The following is a 16,930-nucleotide window of genomic DNA, read 5'->3' as shown; positions in this document are numbered from 1 at the left end:
ATGTTAATCAAAACCCAAAGTGACTGACAAACATGTTCCCTTCAAGACATCATGAAATGATAATTTCTTAAACACGCCCATAACATTAAACAAAACACTGCATACCAAACCAGTTAGGTGTGCTATACATGGTCCAAATTTGCCAAAACCACATAAAAATAATTAAGTTATCTATTAGTATATAACTTCTTCTAATTCACCCAAAAATATACACGCTCCCCAACAGAGCACTACACCTCTGATTAAAATTATGCTTCAGGAAGAATATCAATCTACTAGAACACTCTCCCCTCCAGTCATGAGCAAATATGACGTTGTACATCTGAACAGAAAAAAACAGAAGTAAGGGAAAGTCTGCTGCTCTACTGCAGTTGAGGGGCTTGGAGATGCTGAAAACCTGGTATTCCTACAGGATACTGTCACTGGTATAACCTGCAAGGCTACATACTGCAGCACTGCTCAAACTTATGTGGGAATTGATTAGTTACTATATGCGGACATGCAACACCTTATTCTAGATCAGAAAGCAAACCTGCACTGTTTATGGCCGATATATGAGCTAGAAGAGTAGGCATCAAAAGTTTCACGTGATCTCAGATGAAAATCAAAAAGATGCAGGAATTCATCCTGGCCTGTATCAGCTAGATGTCAAGCCTCAAGAAGTCTAGTCAGCTAACTCATAACTGCAACAATAGCAGGGAGCAGCATGCTCCCAGCCAGGGGGCACAATAGGAGGCCCTGAAGTTCTGCTTCCCTGCCACCACCAAGGGCTGTAGCTTGCTGACAACTTGCCACCTCCCATTGAGGGAAGAATGATTGGGGAGCACAATGGCAGCCCCCAGGAAACCCAGTACCCCAGCACACTCACCAACAACCTGCCACCCCAGAGCTGAAGCTCTGCTCCTCACCCAGCTGCTGGAACCAGGAAGCTGAAGGCAGAGGGGCTCACAGGGGCTCCTGGGGAGCCAAGAGACCTCCTGTCACACTACAGTTCAATGCTCACACTACCTGTAATGCTACCAAATGCAGCACTTTTCATTCCATCCAGGAAGAGCACACACCAACTGCTGAAACTTCCTTAGCCTGACAAAGGGTTTTTGAACCCGAAAGCTTGCTGAATAACTATTCTCCAACTATTTGGGCTGGTCTAATAAAAGATATCAAATTCACCCAAGGAACCTTGTCTGTACTACAAAGAAGTTATTTCATTCTGTAGTGCAGGGGTAAGCAACATTTTTTTGGCTGGAGTGCCGAAAAAAAGTGTCTACCTTGGAAGGTGCTGGAGTGCCGACATGCCGGAGCCTAGAGTGGCTGTTTGCAGTCTCCCAGCTGCAGCTGGCCCACAGAACCCAGTCTGCTTGCAGCAGGGCTTGCAGCCTCCCAGCTGCCTACTGGGAGCAGCCTGGGCTCCATAGCTGGCAGCAGATGCTTGGCGCACATGCTGGGGGATGCTGACCACTGCTGTAGTGCAATGGTATCAAACTCATGTTGTGCCCCAGGCCAGATCCAAACCATAGGGAAGGAATCTGGCCTGGGGCATAAGGAAGTTGCAGTGGCTCTGACCCAGAGCATGCAGCAAAATCAAGTTTCATCTCTGACCCAGAGCATGGAGTTGTATCTTCAGTCCCCACAGTGTGTCCTGTACCAGAGGCAGAGCTGCCACCACCACATGCCCCGGGTGGGCAATGTTTGCTGTTGCTGCCCACCTGGAGCTTGTGCACTGGGCAGCACAGAGGCGGTGGTGGCAAGCCGGGGGGCCACATCTGCTGCAGCCAGTGCAACCCCGACAGGCAAGCCCAGAGCCAGCACAGGCAGGTTACAAGCTGGAGCCAAGTCCAGGAATAGCGGCCTCTCCCCTACCTGTGCCCGGCACCCTACACTGCAGCTGCTCGCAGCCTGCATGAGGCTGCCTGTGCCTGTTGAGGACAGCCCCACGTGGGCTGTGAGCAGCTGCAGCGTGCAGCACAGGCCACAGGGCAGGCGAGGGGCTGCTTTTACACGCACCGAGCACCAGCTCCTTCTCTGCTACGGAGCAGGAGGTTGGGGCTGCAAGCTGCCCCCTGGCCTGTACCGCAGGGCTAGAGGGGCACTGGGAATAAATGGATGCACGAGGCCCACACCAGTATTCCAGGACCAGCGCCGGCAGGGCCCAGAGCAGGGTGGCAGGAGTACAGAGGTCCCAGGCAGCAGGGGCTCTATGGAGCCAGGCCAGCTCCCCACTCTCCCTGCTGGTGCAGCCGAACCCAGCTCCACAGACCCTGCCAGCATGCGCCCGCTCTGGGCCCCACCAGTGCTGGCCCCAAGACATTGGTCCCAAGATGGTGACCAGGGGGCAGGGCACCTGTCAAGGGGCAGGGCTACCCATGTGGCCGACAGCTTGCCAAAACTGGGTAAGCAGCCCTCCACCCGAAATAAGTGCCCGCCCCTGGGGTAGCTGCTGCCAGCTGGGAGCCCGGGCTGCTCCCAGCAGGGAGCTGGGATGTTGCAAACCCTGCTGGGAACAGTCTGGGCTCCGTGACTAATCAGCAGCTACCCAGAGTCGAGGCCAGCTGCAGCCGGAAACCTACAAACAGCTGCTGCCTCCCTGGCCCCAATGGGCACAGTGCCAGCACCTGCTGCCTTCCCAGAGCCAGGGCTGGGAGGGCAGCAACTGTTTGTAGCCTCCTGGCTACAGCCAGCCCCGGCTCTCGGTAGCTGCTGATAGCCATGGAGCCCGGGCTGCTCCCGTGGAAGCCCTGCCGCAAGCAGCCCAGGCTCCGTGGCCATCAGCAGCTACCCAGAACCTGGGTCAGCTGCAAACATTTGCTGCCTCTCCGTCCTGGCCCTGGCCCCAGCCCCGGGCAGGCAGCACATACTGGCAACACTCCCCACTGTGCTGCTCTCACCACTTCTGCAAAGCAGCACTGGAACCCGGCGCAGCAGGACACAGCTGGGGGTACCAGAAAGCTGCCTTCCCTGCCTTACCTCCCCGCCGCCCTGCCACACTTCCCCTGTAGGTGGGGGCAGCAGTGAGGGGCACAACCCTGCGCTGCTGCTCACACTGCTCCCATGCACACAGGGGAAGTGTGGCAGGGCAGCAGGGAGCTGGAAGCAGGCAGCTTTCTGCACCCACCGCTGTGCCATGCTGCACCAGGTTCCAATGCCGCTTTGCAAAAGCATTGAGGGCAGCACAGCAGGGAGCACTGCCAGTATGTGCTGCCTCCCCGGAGCCCAGGGCCAGGTATGGGAGGCAGCTAGGGCCGGGGCCGGGGCCAGAGCAGAGAGGCAGCAGATGTTTGCAACTGGCCCATGCTCTGGGTAGCTGCTGACAACTACAGAGCCTTGGCTGGGGGGCAGGGGCACAAGCAAGGCATCCTGCCATGTACCCCTCGCCCTCATTTTGTTTTTCTGGCATGCTGGTACTCCAGCACCTTCCAAGGTAGACATTGTGGGGGTTTTTGGCACTCCGGACAAAAAACATTGCCTACCCCTGCCCTAACCTGTTCTTCTACTACTCTATGCTGTTTGTCTTCTTCTATATCTTTGTTGTCAACTGCATTGGTCATCTGGTAGCTGCCCCTATTTATGAAGGATAAGGTAAAAAAGGACATTAAATACCACACTTAATTGAATACAAGATGCAGTTTTCCTCCCCACCCCAAATCAGAACGCTGAGGGGAAGCTTCTCATTTTACATTCATATACAAGGAAACCTCATTAAATACACTGTCTATGATTAAACTGCTTACAAAAGCAGTATGTGCTTAGGAATGGAAACCTACTATGAAGCCAATTAAATGCAGCCAACACCAATCATGACTATAAAACAGATGGCCCATACTGGGCAAATACACTGATGGGATTTTTCTGTGCATGTGTGGCCCTTAAAAGCAGGCAGTTGCTCCTCCAGGAGGAAATAAGCACTGGGCCTGGAGGTACTGCAGTACCAGCTCAGTACTCAGATAGACCAGAACAAGCTCTGACACCCTCACCTAGTGCCAAAAATGCTGATGGAAACCGACCACAAGGATAGATTAGTACAGCCCATGCTGATGGGAATTTACCGCAAGAATAGATTAGTGCAGCACACCTAAATAAGATAAAGTAGTAGCCATTGTGCTCAGATCCCCTCAATATCAACTCTTTAGTCATGGTGAGCCACTACAACGAATATATTTTCACTTCTTCACTCCCACAGCTGAGCTATGCTTTTCTTGCCCGTTTCTAATGATTCCGGTTTCTTCACCAGCTTTAAATGTCAGGCAAACATCACCAAACGGAGCCCCAAACAGTTTACCCAGAATCCCTCAGGTGTCAGGTTGAGAGAGGGGCAGCAGTGATAAGTTTGGCCCTGCCTTCTATGAGGGGAAGCTGGACCAGGTTGCCCTAAAATGTATCTATATATACATTTTGAGGATCTCAGGACTTGTGACAAGAACACCCAGTTCCAGTCATGAGGGGGGGGCAGCTAATTAGCACATGGTTCCTTTGTGGGGAGTACGTGGAATATACACACACTGAACAGCGCTGGCTACGGGGTCACCATGGCTTTAAAAACTGTTGATTCTGCAGGGGCCCAGTCCAATAAACTATATGGTAAATCATGAGCCTTCTGGCTTTAGATTAATAATCATGCATAGTTTACCCCCAAGCAAGATGGGAGTAAAAGGAAAGGGTTGCCTGGTCTGAAAGACTAAAAGTTGCTTGTGTGTGTAGCACATGATGCAGATATTGTAAGGGGTTTGGGTGGCCAGTGGGTCTTCGTACGGGCATGTGGGCATGGGTTTTGTAATGGGTTAAGGCAGAGGTAGGCAAAATACGGTCCATCAGGCCATTCTATCTGGCCCGCAAGGCTCCTAAAACATTTAACTATTAATTTTCTATCTGCCCTGGCTGCCTGTCATGCTGCCCTCAATGGCTTGCCAAAACTCACTAAGTGGCCCTCTGCCTGAAATAATTGCCAGTCCCTGGGTTAAAGGTTTTCTTTGTGGAGTGATACTCGGGGAGACAGAGACAGAGACTTTTCTTTGTAAAAATATTAGTTTGTATTTTCTATAAGTAGGTACAAAAGTGGCGCTTAAAAGATGTACTTATTTAGTACCTGCACTAAAACTTGCAGCAGTTTCAAAAAGGTGTGTCAATTCTGGATGAATCAAATCTCTGAGAAACCTACAGCCATGTTTATTTCAAAGTCAGTGCTTTCAACTTCGCCCCTCACTTCCATGTGCTCAAGGGGAGTAGAGTCTGACAAGGGGTGGGGGTGAGAAAGGGTTGCAGGAGGAAGAAATCGGGGGGGGGGGGAGGGGAAGAGAGGGAAAAGGCAGCTCTGACCCCCCTCCAAATTTAATTTTCCCTGCTGTAGCAGAGGAAGGGGGACAAATTCAAGGCAATCCTCCAATAATTAGATCCTATACCTGGAAAATTATAACAAATTTACAAATTTTCCACATACAAAACTTAATTATTGGGAGGTATCTTATATTTGCATAAATACTGTACTTCAGCCTTTTCTGCATTTACCCATAACTAAATTGCCTTCTACATTCCCTAAAGGGCTTATGGTTTCTCTGGTCTTCGAAGCTCTTACTTTTGACATACTTGTACAATTCCTTTTTATTGCCTTTTATGTGCTTGTCCACTGCATCACAAATTGTGCCTTTTTCTCCCTGCATGACCCCATGCAATGCTCATACTTTTCCTTAGTACTATATGTTTCCATTTCTTATAGAATTCCTTTTTGAGTTTCAAGTCATTAGATTGTTGTCTAGCCAGGCTGGCCTCCTATTGCACTTTCCATTCTTGTGCTGCATTGGGATAGCTTGCTCCTGAGCTGTTAGAAGGGCCTCCTTGAATTACAGCCAGATCTCCTGTTCTCCTGCTCTCCTCAGACTTGTCTCTTGATAATTCAGACTTGCCCCTTAAGTGCTATAGCCGTACAACTTTAATCAAACTCACGTGCCAGAGATGGTCTCTCTCTACACCCCACAGCCCCGAGACGGATTACAGAGATGTCAGTACATCACAAACCTCTGTAGAACCTAAAAGGAAAGGCGGCCTTATGCCTGCCCTTACCAACATATGACATTCTGATGCAATAAAAAAAAAAAAAAAGGTAGGCTACCACCTACACAACAGTATTCTTGCCTTAATAGAATATTTGACAGTTTTAGACTGCAGTCAGTCAAATGATACCAATTGACTCTATTATTCGACTAGTCAACTAGCCAGCTTACCAAACCCAATTTTATCCTAATAAACTCATTGTCTGCATTCGATTTACCTTCACGTTTTTCACTTTTGATTTACACAACTAACAAGTGCAAAAGGGAAAAAGTAGGAAGGAATAAAAACATAATATATTGAATCATGTGCTTTTTAACAGTACAGTTCTGAGTTCAGAAGTTACCTTATTCATTATAGCCTCAGAAAACCTATACGTAGCACATCTATGTGCTAAGTGTGGTTGGCAATTAATAAGTGGAGAGTAACCAGTTTCTCTCTCCATTTTATACCAGGAGATTAATTTATACCATGACATTTTTTTTTTTTTACCACATTACTGACTAAATCATCATACCCATGACATTTTCTGTAACTTATTATTAATTACACTGGACAAACATCATAAAAATAACAACTGAACAAGGGCTAACATGACAGTTATTTGCCTTAGTAAATAAGTGAGTTCCCAAAGCCACATAACTCAATTTGAGTAATTATGCTGAACTCTCCTACACTGAATGCAATACTGATTTTAGAAACAATATACCAATTTGATCCACCAAGTTTCCATAATTTTCTTCAGTGTGAAAAGGACTGAATGGATTGAATCAGCCAAGGACAAGCCAGGAGCCATAGATTCACCTCCATTTAGGGATCAGAATGAGAGCATGGACATGGGGGAAAAAAAAAATAAGGAAAAACATTCAAAAACATACTGCTTTATACTGAAGTCTAATGTTTGCAAGGTTAATTCACCTGGAAAGTTTTTGCTCACCAAACAACTGAAGGAGGAAAAGGCACCAATATAAAGTATCAAATTCAACAACAAATGTATTATCCAACCAATATTTATTCCATGTTTCCGCTTATGACAAAACAAAAATTATTTTAAAATTGCTATTGGAATACTTGTTTTCTTTGCTTGAAACCTGTTTGTTTGTGAGCTTGATAGAAACTATTTATCAAATGATTCCCAAAGTTCTAATTTTATATTTTTTCCAATGCACAAGGACATAAAGCTTTATAATATTTTCAGGATTACCATTTTAAATCTCATCCCTAATAAAGCATATTTAATCTGCTTCTGATTTTCTGAAGAATAAATTCTACTTCACCCTGGCAAGTAATATCTTCATGTTTTCAGAATCTTTATGTCCCTAGGTTTGCTTTGTTTTTCTTCAAGTTACAAGGAAGGAACATAAAAACAAAAACATATAAACCACTTCATAATGCCACTTCAATTGTTCGTCCATAATGCGACTTTCCATCATTTTCAAAACACTACATTTGATTGATTCTGCTGCAGCAATTATTGTTGCTCCCAGATTTCTAAAAGTCCCTGGTCTTCCTAAAGATGTTGGAAAGGCATTTTTAAATATATTCTCAAAAATTACTTGGTCTTTTATCGTTGTAAATACAGGACTTTTCAAAAGATCCTCTCAAAACAAATACACATCCTGCTTTTGTAATGAAATATACCATGTATGATTCATTCAGCATAAAGGCAAGTCATTGGATTACATTCCCCACCCGTAAAGCAAAGTTCTCAATTCAGTTTTGTCTACTGAATTAAAACAGGAATCTAAATTACTCTAAGTTCTGAGAAAGTACAAAAATCAATCAAGGACCAAATCATGGCTCCATTGAAATCAATAGGACACAGACTTGGTTCCAAATATTTTTTAAGAATTAATTTTGGAAAAACAATGGTTGTAGACAGAGCTGAATCATTATCAATTCAAACATTTGACAATGTCTGAAAGCATGTCAAGTGAAACATTAACACTGGAAAAAAGTTGAAGTCCTAAAGCCATGTTTAAAAACAAACAACTAATTTTTTAAAGAAAAATTAGATTAAAAGTCACTGCTGTTAGAGTACCCTCTATGCATGTCCCATTGTGCGTTCATGCCCACTACTAGCACCAAGTTCACAAAATCTTTATCAGGTGAGGGTCTTCTTGTAAGGACTATACAGCCACCAAAATTGTCATTCTGAAAGTATTGTAATGTTTTGTCATGTTTTAGCTCCTTGTATATTGAGAAAAAATATACAACTAGAACTTAGGGGAAATCACTTGGTAAATACTTTCTATCATAAGCTTAAAAACTAAATCGCAAAGCTAAGAAAACAAAAGTATTCCAATAGCGATTTTTAAAGTAAACTAATATGAATCTGTTTTTTAGCAAGTGGAGGTAGATGGGAACACAGAAACTGATGGGAACCAAGAATGTACAGGCAGCCCCTGCTTAACACGGTTCCAATTAGCGCTACAGCGCTCATTTAAAATTCATACCTCATTTCACTTGGTGCTGAGCCAGTTTCATTATAACGCTCAGTCAAACAGCAGCAGCAAGAAGTGGTGAGTGGGCAGGTAGACATGAGCTCGGGGCCCGCCCTGGTGCCGCAGGGCCAGGGGAGCAGGAGTGGGGGCCTGGGCTAGCACACGGTGCCAGAGCGGCTGGCAGGCGGCGGGGTGGGGAGAAGCAGCAGTAGGGAGAAGCATGAGTGTGGGGCCCCATGGGGCCGGAGCCAGCAGGAGCATGGGGCACGGGCTGGCACTTGGGACCAGAGTAGCCAACAGGCAGATGGAGGGGTGTGGAGAGGCAGCAGCGATGGTGAGAAGCTACAGCAAGAACCAGAAGTAGCCAATTATTTCTATTTACATTAAACCCTATGGGGAAATGTGTTTCGTTTAGCATGGTTTTGCTTAACACTCGGTTTTCCCGGAACCAATTAAGAGCGTTAAGCGGGGGTTACCTGTACTGAGGCAACTCCCAAAAATATGTTCCCAGAAGGTCTAGCTGACAGCTGGTATCAAATGGAGTGTCACAGAGGACGGTCCTGGGGCTGGTTTTGTGCAACATATTCATCTATGACCTGGAAGATGGCATAGAGTGCACCCCCTCAGCAAGTTTGCAGATGACACCAAGCTGGGAGGAATAGTAGAAACGCTGGAGGGTAGGGCTAGAATTCAGAGTGACTTAGACAAATTGGAGGATTGGGCCAAAAGGAATCTCATGAGATTCAACAAGGACAAGTGCAAAGTCCTGCACTTAGGATGGAAGAATCCCATCCACCAGGACAGGCTGGGGGTTGACTGGCTGGGCAGCAGCTCTGCAGAAAAGGACCTGAGGGTTACAGCAGATGGTAAGCTGAATATGAACCAGCAGTGTGCCCTTGTTGCCAAGAAGGGTAATGGCATACTGGGTTGCATTGGTAGGTGTGTTGCCAGTAGGTCAAGGAAAGTAATTATTTCCCTCTATTCAGCACTAGTGAGGCCACATCTGGAGTACAGAGGGCAACAGAAACAGTGAGGGGGCTGTGGGACATGACTTCCAAGGACAGGCTGAGGGAACTGGGCTTATTTAGTCTAGAGAAGACAAGACAGAGGGGATTTAATAGCAGCCTTCAACTACCTGAAGGGGGGTTCAAAAGACGGAGCTAGACTGTTCTCAGTGGTGGCAGATGACAGAACAAGGAGCTAGTGTCTCAAGTTGCAGCAAGGGAAATTTAGGTTGGATATTAGGAAAAACTCTCTCACGAGGTTAGTAAAATACTGAAACAGGTTATCTAGAGGTGCTGGAAGCTCCATCCTTGGAAGTTTTCAAGGCCCAGCTATACAAAGCTTTGGCTGGGATGATCTAGTCTGGGATGGTCCTGCTTTGAGCAGGAGGTTGGACTAGATCAGTGGTTCTCAGACTTTTTTCACAGTGGGATCTATTAGCATAACTATCAGCTTGCTGTGAGCCACACCATCCCAGTCTCTGACCCACAGTCTCTCTCCCCCCTCTTCCCTTCCAGCTGCTACATCCAGACCCCTACCTCTCTCTCCTGCTGCTTTATGCTGCCCTGCTCCATGCAGCCTTGCAGCATTTCCCTCAGACCTCCAGATAACGCTTTAAAATCCTCTTGTGACCCAAGTTTGGGTCATGATCCATGGGTTGAGAAACACTGGACTAGATGACTTTGAGGCCCCTTCCAAACTTAATTTTCTATGATTCTAATTTCTGTTTCTTCTTTGACCCTCAAAACACTCTTTGTCAAAGACTGAGGTTGCAACACTAAGAGTCTGCATTAAAGGTATAAACCAAACTCCAAGTGGCTGGTCTAGATCTCTCACCTATAGGTAACTCTCTCACACATGCTGAGGCACTTTAGTATTCCAGTGTAGAATAAGCTTTAATCAGTCCCCATGAGAAGGGCACTTAGGCAAACACTAATGTCACTAGAGCAGTGACTTTCCAACTTCTTAAAGTCAAGGAACCCTTTCATATCACTTCTACCACGGAACCTCTAACCCCATGCTAAATACTGATATGGACTAGGAGCCAAGCCACCCAGCCCCACAATGGCAGCACACTGCCTCCCAGACTGCTTCACCATTACTCCCAGTCTCATCATGGACCTCCTGAGGACCTACTGCAGAACCCCATGGTTCCACGCAACAGTATGAAAACCACTTCACTAGAAGGTGTGTCACGGCAGGGTCCTACAGGAGGGCCGTGATCCCCTTAAGGCCCCCTCTCCGTGCCTATTCAGCCCAAGGGCACCCTCTATTCTCGCCCGCCACGTCTTTGATCTTGAGTGAAGTTGGGAGGCTGCCTTACATCTCCTAGGCACGGTTAGCTGGGACCTCCGTCCCTGTGTTCTACCGGACCCACCGGGGGTCTCCCTGTACACTGGGTGTGTTCCAGGCACCCTAGCCTTATGGGCTACACGTGGCTCCTACCAACCCCTAATACCACGCCCCAAGCCTCGCAGATGTACTGGACATTGGTCTGTCAAAATACACGCCCGCTCCCCCAGGCCTCCTCTGTAGTCTAGCCCACTCCCGGACCTTCTTTAATATACGGCCCCTCACGGGGACTCTCGTCGAGCCCACTCTGGGCCTTCTCTAAAATAATCTAGCCCACTACAGGACTTCCTATCGAGTCTCCGGTCCTTTAGGCCCACCACACGGCTACCCTCTCTTATCCAGGCTCACCGCGCCACTATCCCCCTTTGCCGGGGACCACCGTAGCACCTTGCCTTTCTCCTAGGGTGTTGTACTGCTAGCCCCTTCTGTCGGGGTCCACCGCAGCACCCTGCCCCTAACTGAGGGCTATTGCCGTACTAGCCTACAGCCGGGCTCGCTACGACCGTCTCAGGATTCTCAATAGTCCCCCTTCTCTGGGACCTTACATGCCCGCACCGGGCTTCCTGATACTATCACTCCTTCACTGGGGCTTGCTGTGCCCCCGCTGGGCTCCTTAATAATGCCGCCCCCTTCCCTGGGGCTCGCTGCACCCACGCCAGGCTTCCTAATAATACTGCCCCACTCTGGGGCTTGCTGTGCCCACGCTGGTCTTCCTAATAATACTGCCCCCTCTCTGGGGCTCGCTGTGCCCACGCTGGGTGCCAGGGTCCTCACACTCTGCTGTGAGGCCCCTTTAAGGATACTGAGCCCTTACTGGTGCCAGGGTCCCCATACCACTGGGGGTTCCCCCCCGAGTATGCCACGCCTGCTCTGGCGCTGGGGTCCTCACCCTTCGTTGTGAGTCCCCAATGAGTACGCTGTGCCCTCCTCAGGCGCTGGGGCCCCCACTCCTCCAGGGGTCCCTATGAGGCCTCCTCCAACCCCTTATAGCCTCACCCTAGCCACTGGTGTAATAAACAACAACAACAAAACCACAAGCCTCCTGGCTACAACCTAACTTAAGGCTGCCTAGCTATAACAACATTGCTCCAGTCCCCTGGAGCCGCCATCCTCTACTCTGCTCGAGCAGTTCTCGCATCTCAGCCCCAGGAGCTCCTCTCCGTCTGGCCGCCAGCAGGGAACTGCCAGCCTGGCCTCAGCCCTGGGCTTTATGAGGGCCAAGCCCTGCCCTACATTACCAGCTGACCACCATCAGGTGTGAGTCAGTCTATCTGGAGTTGCCCTGGCAACTCACAGCTGCACTCATTATCCCTGCTAGGGCTTTTCCCCAGCAGTTTTCCCCTCTCTAGGAGCGGGGCAGCGAGGTGCCCCGTGACACGGTGCTTCTGCAACCCTAAGAGACACTCCTGGCAGAAGACTAGACTAATCTGGCTTTACTTTGCATAAAAGTTGCAAAGACATATCAAAATAGCCTTATATTAGTGTACGTCATTCCACTCTGGAGTGAAGTTACTCTGCAGAAAGTGAGGACCAACTATACATCAGTGTAAACTAAACCAGTGTGCCACTGTCTGCTACCTTACCCATCATGGGATTGACTAAATACTTGCTCAGTGAAAACTAGCCCCCACTGCCTAGAGGCCAAGCACTTTAAGGGGCAGCACACAATGAGAGCAGCCAGCTGGTCAGATGCTCACTTCTCACCACTAAGTAAAATCCGGGTTAAATTATCCCCTAGTAATCACATTGTGTGTCTGCATCCATAAACTACTAACCCACACATGGGTATACAAAGAGGCCTTAGAAGGTAAAATAATTTTGCATCCACAAGTGATTTCCCTCTCAGAACCAAAATACCATATTTAAATAAAATATCACATAAATGCAGCATTTATCAGAGAAACTGCCAGTCTTCAAAGCCAGAAAAGTACCCCTGGAAAGACAAAGCAATATCAATTTCTGCAATATGCACTGACACTACAACTTCTCCATTACACACTGACACTTCAGTTTGAACTATGTGAGCAGCTTCTTGTATCACTGTGGAGCACATTAACTTACAGAATCAAGGCCCCAGTCAGCTTCTCTTTGAGTGATGATTATGAACATCCTGCTATTATTAAATACCTACAGTAATCTGAAGCTAATAAGCAGCATATATACATTATCAGTCCAAAGAATACTGGATGGAGACTTTAATTTTATCATTTTCTTGCTGTTGTATGAATATATAATATTCTGTGATAAGGAAAAAAAAACAAGAACAGGTTATGACCAGTAATACTTTACATAAAGGGATTGAAAATATGCCCACTTTATGGGAAAAAACCATAAATCACTGGACGGGTCCAGTTCAGTTACTTGGAAAGAAGGAAAATATAACAGACATTTTTTACAGAGTTCTAGGCCGTGTAATACTTCTCTGGGAAAATGGAGGTAAGGTGCTTCCTATCAGCACAAAGATTACTCTTATACCTAGGATAAAATAAAAGATATTGATACCCAAATAAAAGATAAAATAAAAGATACCCAAAGAACCTTGCCTGCCCATGTCCTTAAACCAGCACAGCTACAATCTACACCCTATAACCTAGACACACGCAAAGATTCACTGGTCTACCTGTGGGGGAAGTAAGTGAAGTGATCTCCAACCGCGCATCTCGCAGTACGTGGTTGCCTACTGCTGTTGCTAGTCTCAGCATAAGACAGTTGACTAACCCTGTGTCCAGTCTACACAGCCCCCATGTCTACCAGCTAGGCCCCATTTGTCTTCTAGTGGTTCCCAGCTGCAAGGGCAATAATATCACCAGCTGTGAACTCTGGGAGGGGTAAGCTAAAGTTTCCTCCCTACTTCACAACTAGCCCCTGTCCCTGTGGTGAGGGTGGTGCTGGGAGCCCAGCCCACCCCTCCCTAGGGCAAAGTCTGCACTCATGAACCCTCCTCGGGCCGAGCCAGCTCCCACCTCCTCGGCACACCGCCTCAAACCCTCCCAGGGCAGCTCCTCACCAGCGGGCCCCATTGAAACCAGGAGCGGTGCTACAGCCCAGCTGATCGCTTGGCTGCCCTCCCCAGCCCTGCCCGGCTGCTGAAGGCTCCCCCGAGGCTGGCGCTGGCTCTGCTCCACACCAGCTTCATCTCAGCCCCCGGGGCGCTCGGGCCCGTCCCGCACGCGCACGCCGTGGGCCCCAACCGACCGGGCGGGAAGCAGGACCCACTCAGGCCGCGGCCCCGACCCGCTCCCACCGCCTCCATCAGGGGCGACGTGCCCAACTTAAACCCCGCGCGCCCCTCCATCTTGCCCCCGCGCCCGGCCCGGCCCGGCCCCCCGCCCCACAGCCCGCGGGGACCCTGCTCCGCCGGCAGCACAACGGGCTCAGGACCTCCCCGGATCTGGGAGGCACCGCGCGCCTCCAATCCGCAGCCGGGCCCGGAGCGGGGCACCGGACAATGCCAGTGGCGGTGCCCCGGGGGTCGGGCAGCGGCCCACGCGCGCTCCCCGCCCGGCCACGCTCACCTGCAGCGCGGGCAAGGCAGGACCGGCTGCAGCCGCTCAGCCAGCACGGACTCCCCGCATCCCGCCGCGGCGCAGCTCGGAGCAGACAGGGGGAAGGAGAAGAGAGGAGAGGCGAGGAGGCTCCGCCGCGGGCACACATACACACGCGCGCACGCACAGGGGGGAGGGGGCAGAAGCTGAGCAGCGGCGGCGCCTGCGCAGAAATGCCCCTGGCCCGGAGCGCCGCGCGCAGCCGCGGAGTGCGGGGGGAGGGGCGGTGCGCGGCGGTTGGGCTTGCGACGTTGGACCAAACGGGCAGTGGGCGGCGGTTGGCGGTGACCCGCGGGGGAGGGGGTGCCTGATTAGTCTTACTGTGGCAGCCCCAGAAAGAAAAGACACGGCTGTGCTGCCACTCGCAGCCTTTTCCGGCTCTTGCAACCGGTCTCCACAAACACCTCCGCGCGCCTTCTGTCTTCTGCTTCCCGCAGGCTCTAAGCTAAGGGAATAGGCCAGGTAGCCGGGTCCTGCCTCATCACAGATGGGGCAGCGATCCTCCGCCGGTGCCGTGCCACGCGGTGCGCGCTGCTTGGGGCGCAGTCCTGACTCGCGAGATGAACCCGCAGAGTGCCCCGAGTCCCGTGTGGGGCTCCTTGAGTCTAAAAAGGCTGAGAAGCACTGGTCTGGGGCTTCTTGTTATCCCCCCAATAATGGATGGCAAAACTGCTGTCATTAATGGGAGGTACAGGCTTTGTGAGGAGATGAGGGGTGAGCGGTTGAGCACCAGCAAACATCATCTAACGGGGCCTTTCCTAAACCCTCAAGCCATCAAATGCTTTGCCCAAAACCTGAGAGAAGCCGGTAGCTGTAAACGCATTACTAATCGGATTCACTCAAAACTCATTAGATTGACTTAAACATAACGAGGTCAGGAAAGTGATAGATGTTGGACTCTGTGGCTTTACCCTGTGCTTTGTACACCCTAGACCTGCTTTCTCTGCAACTTTGAGGGGTAAAAAAAAAAAGCTTGTTTAAAAAAGATGATGTGGGAATTCTGATCTATTTCCAGAAACCCGGGCTTTAAGAAGAACACGTAAGTCTTGCCATGAAGTGGTAAGAGTTAGCAATACTGCTGTCATGGAGACGAGACTTGGCAATGCCCACTTTTCCATTCACACCTACTGGGGATGCTGCATAAACAGCCAGTTCCAACCCAACTGATTTATTGTAACAATACTTAGCATTTCTAGGAATTCAGAGTGCTTTACAAGCATTAACTAATCTCATCAACTTGTTAATTAACCAATTGTTTATATCCTACATTAGGATGAAGTTAGTTATTGCTTCTTTCACCATTTGCTTTAGGAATATGGTCATCAATTTGCTCACACATTAGCTAATTCATTGCTGCCATCACAAACTTGGCCCAGTAGCTATGCATACTACCTCATGTCTGATACAAAGAATGCAGACTGTAGGGACAACAGGTCCAAGCATACAAAGCTTAATCTGAGTTGTCCAGGTTAAATCATGATGCAACATGGCATGCTGAAACGTGGTTTCTATGAGGATACACATACGACTTTTTTTAATCTGTAAAATTAAACAGCAAGCCAACCAGGAAGGGGTTTTAGGAAAGGTTCTAGATAGGTGCTCCTCAGTAAAACAGGATAAGACAGAATAGTTTTAGAGATGATATCGTAATGAAATAGCTGTAGAGATAATTGTATTTGCTTTATTCTAATAACATTCTGTGTTTTGCATTTGAAGAAAACAATCTTTTTCTCTTTATCTTTACAATTGTTACATGACACGGTGTCAGGAGTTGATTGATTTTGAACAGGATGGATACATCAAAGAAAATATTGGGCAATGTGGGTGACTGCCTGGGGCACTGTGGTCAGGGGGGTCACACACACGTGCACAGGCTCCATGAGTAACAGGTAGCAGTGCCAGCATGGGGCATTGTTTAGGGCCCCACACAAAGCCAGGGCAGGGGGAAGGGTAGGGGCCTCAGCAGGGCAAGCTGCCTGGGACTCTGCACACAGGCAGCAGCAGCATCTGTTCCCACCCCAGTGGGGCAGGACAAGACAGGGCAGCACATGCAGGGAGCCCCAGGCTGGGGCAGCAACCTGCGGAGGGAAGCAGGGCAGGGCTCGGGTCAAGTCTTGCCTGCACGTGGCCAGTTGCTTGTCAGGCCCTGGAGGAGCGCCGTGGCGGCCACTGGAGCCCCTGTGTCACCACTTGCTGGCCACTCATTGCCAGCTCTTGCTCTCTCCGCTTCAGCTCTAAGGGGCTGCATCTGGCAACCCCTTCCACAGGCAGATGCCCTGCCCAGCTCCCTTGCCTGGCAGATGGAGCCCCTCTGCAGCACGGCAGCAGCACTGGTGACTTGAGAAGGGTGCCAGGTGGGTGCCAAAATGCAAGTTTGTCCAGGGCACCCTTTTCTCTAAAGCTGGTTCTGGATGCTATTATATAAATCAGTGGTCCAAGTCTCATCAGGAATATAATCGCTCTATCTGAAAAAGAATTTAAAAAAAAATCAGAGGTGGGTCACAGGTATTCAGAAAGATTAATTAAGGGTATGCATAAACTCTTATA

At 49.1% G+C, this 16,930-nt stretch overlaps 1 protein-coding gene across 6 annotated transcripts in view; it reads right to left on the bottom strand.

Annotated features, from left to right (window-relative positions):
- Positions 1 to 14,533, bottom strand: part of RALGPS2 (Ral GEF with PH domain and SH3 binding motif 2) — a 232,884-nt gene extending 218,351 nt beyond the window's left edge. For 4 of the 6 annotated variants that reach the window (XM_006267261.4, XM_019500255.2, XM_019500254.2 and 1 more), the window contains exon 1: positions 14,354 to 14,533. The gene's annotated coding sequence lies outside the window, so the exon portion shown is untranslated. The remainder of the gene's footprint in view (positions 1 to 14,353) is intronic. The other 2 variants (XM_006267263.4, XM_019500256.2) reach the window with 1 other exon arrangement.
- Positions 14,534 to 16,930: the final 2,397 nt, after the last annotated feature.

The sequence above is a fragment of the Alligator mississippiensis genome, chromosome 5 (genome assembly GCF_030867095.1).
Source record: "Alligator mississippiensis isolate rAllMis1 chromosome 5, rAllMis1, whole genome shotgun sequence".
Lineage (NCBI taxonomy): Eukaryota > Metazoa > Chordata > Crocodylia > Alligatoridae > Alligator > Alligator mississippiensis.
This window is presented reverse-complemented; position numbering and strand designations above follow the sequence as displayed.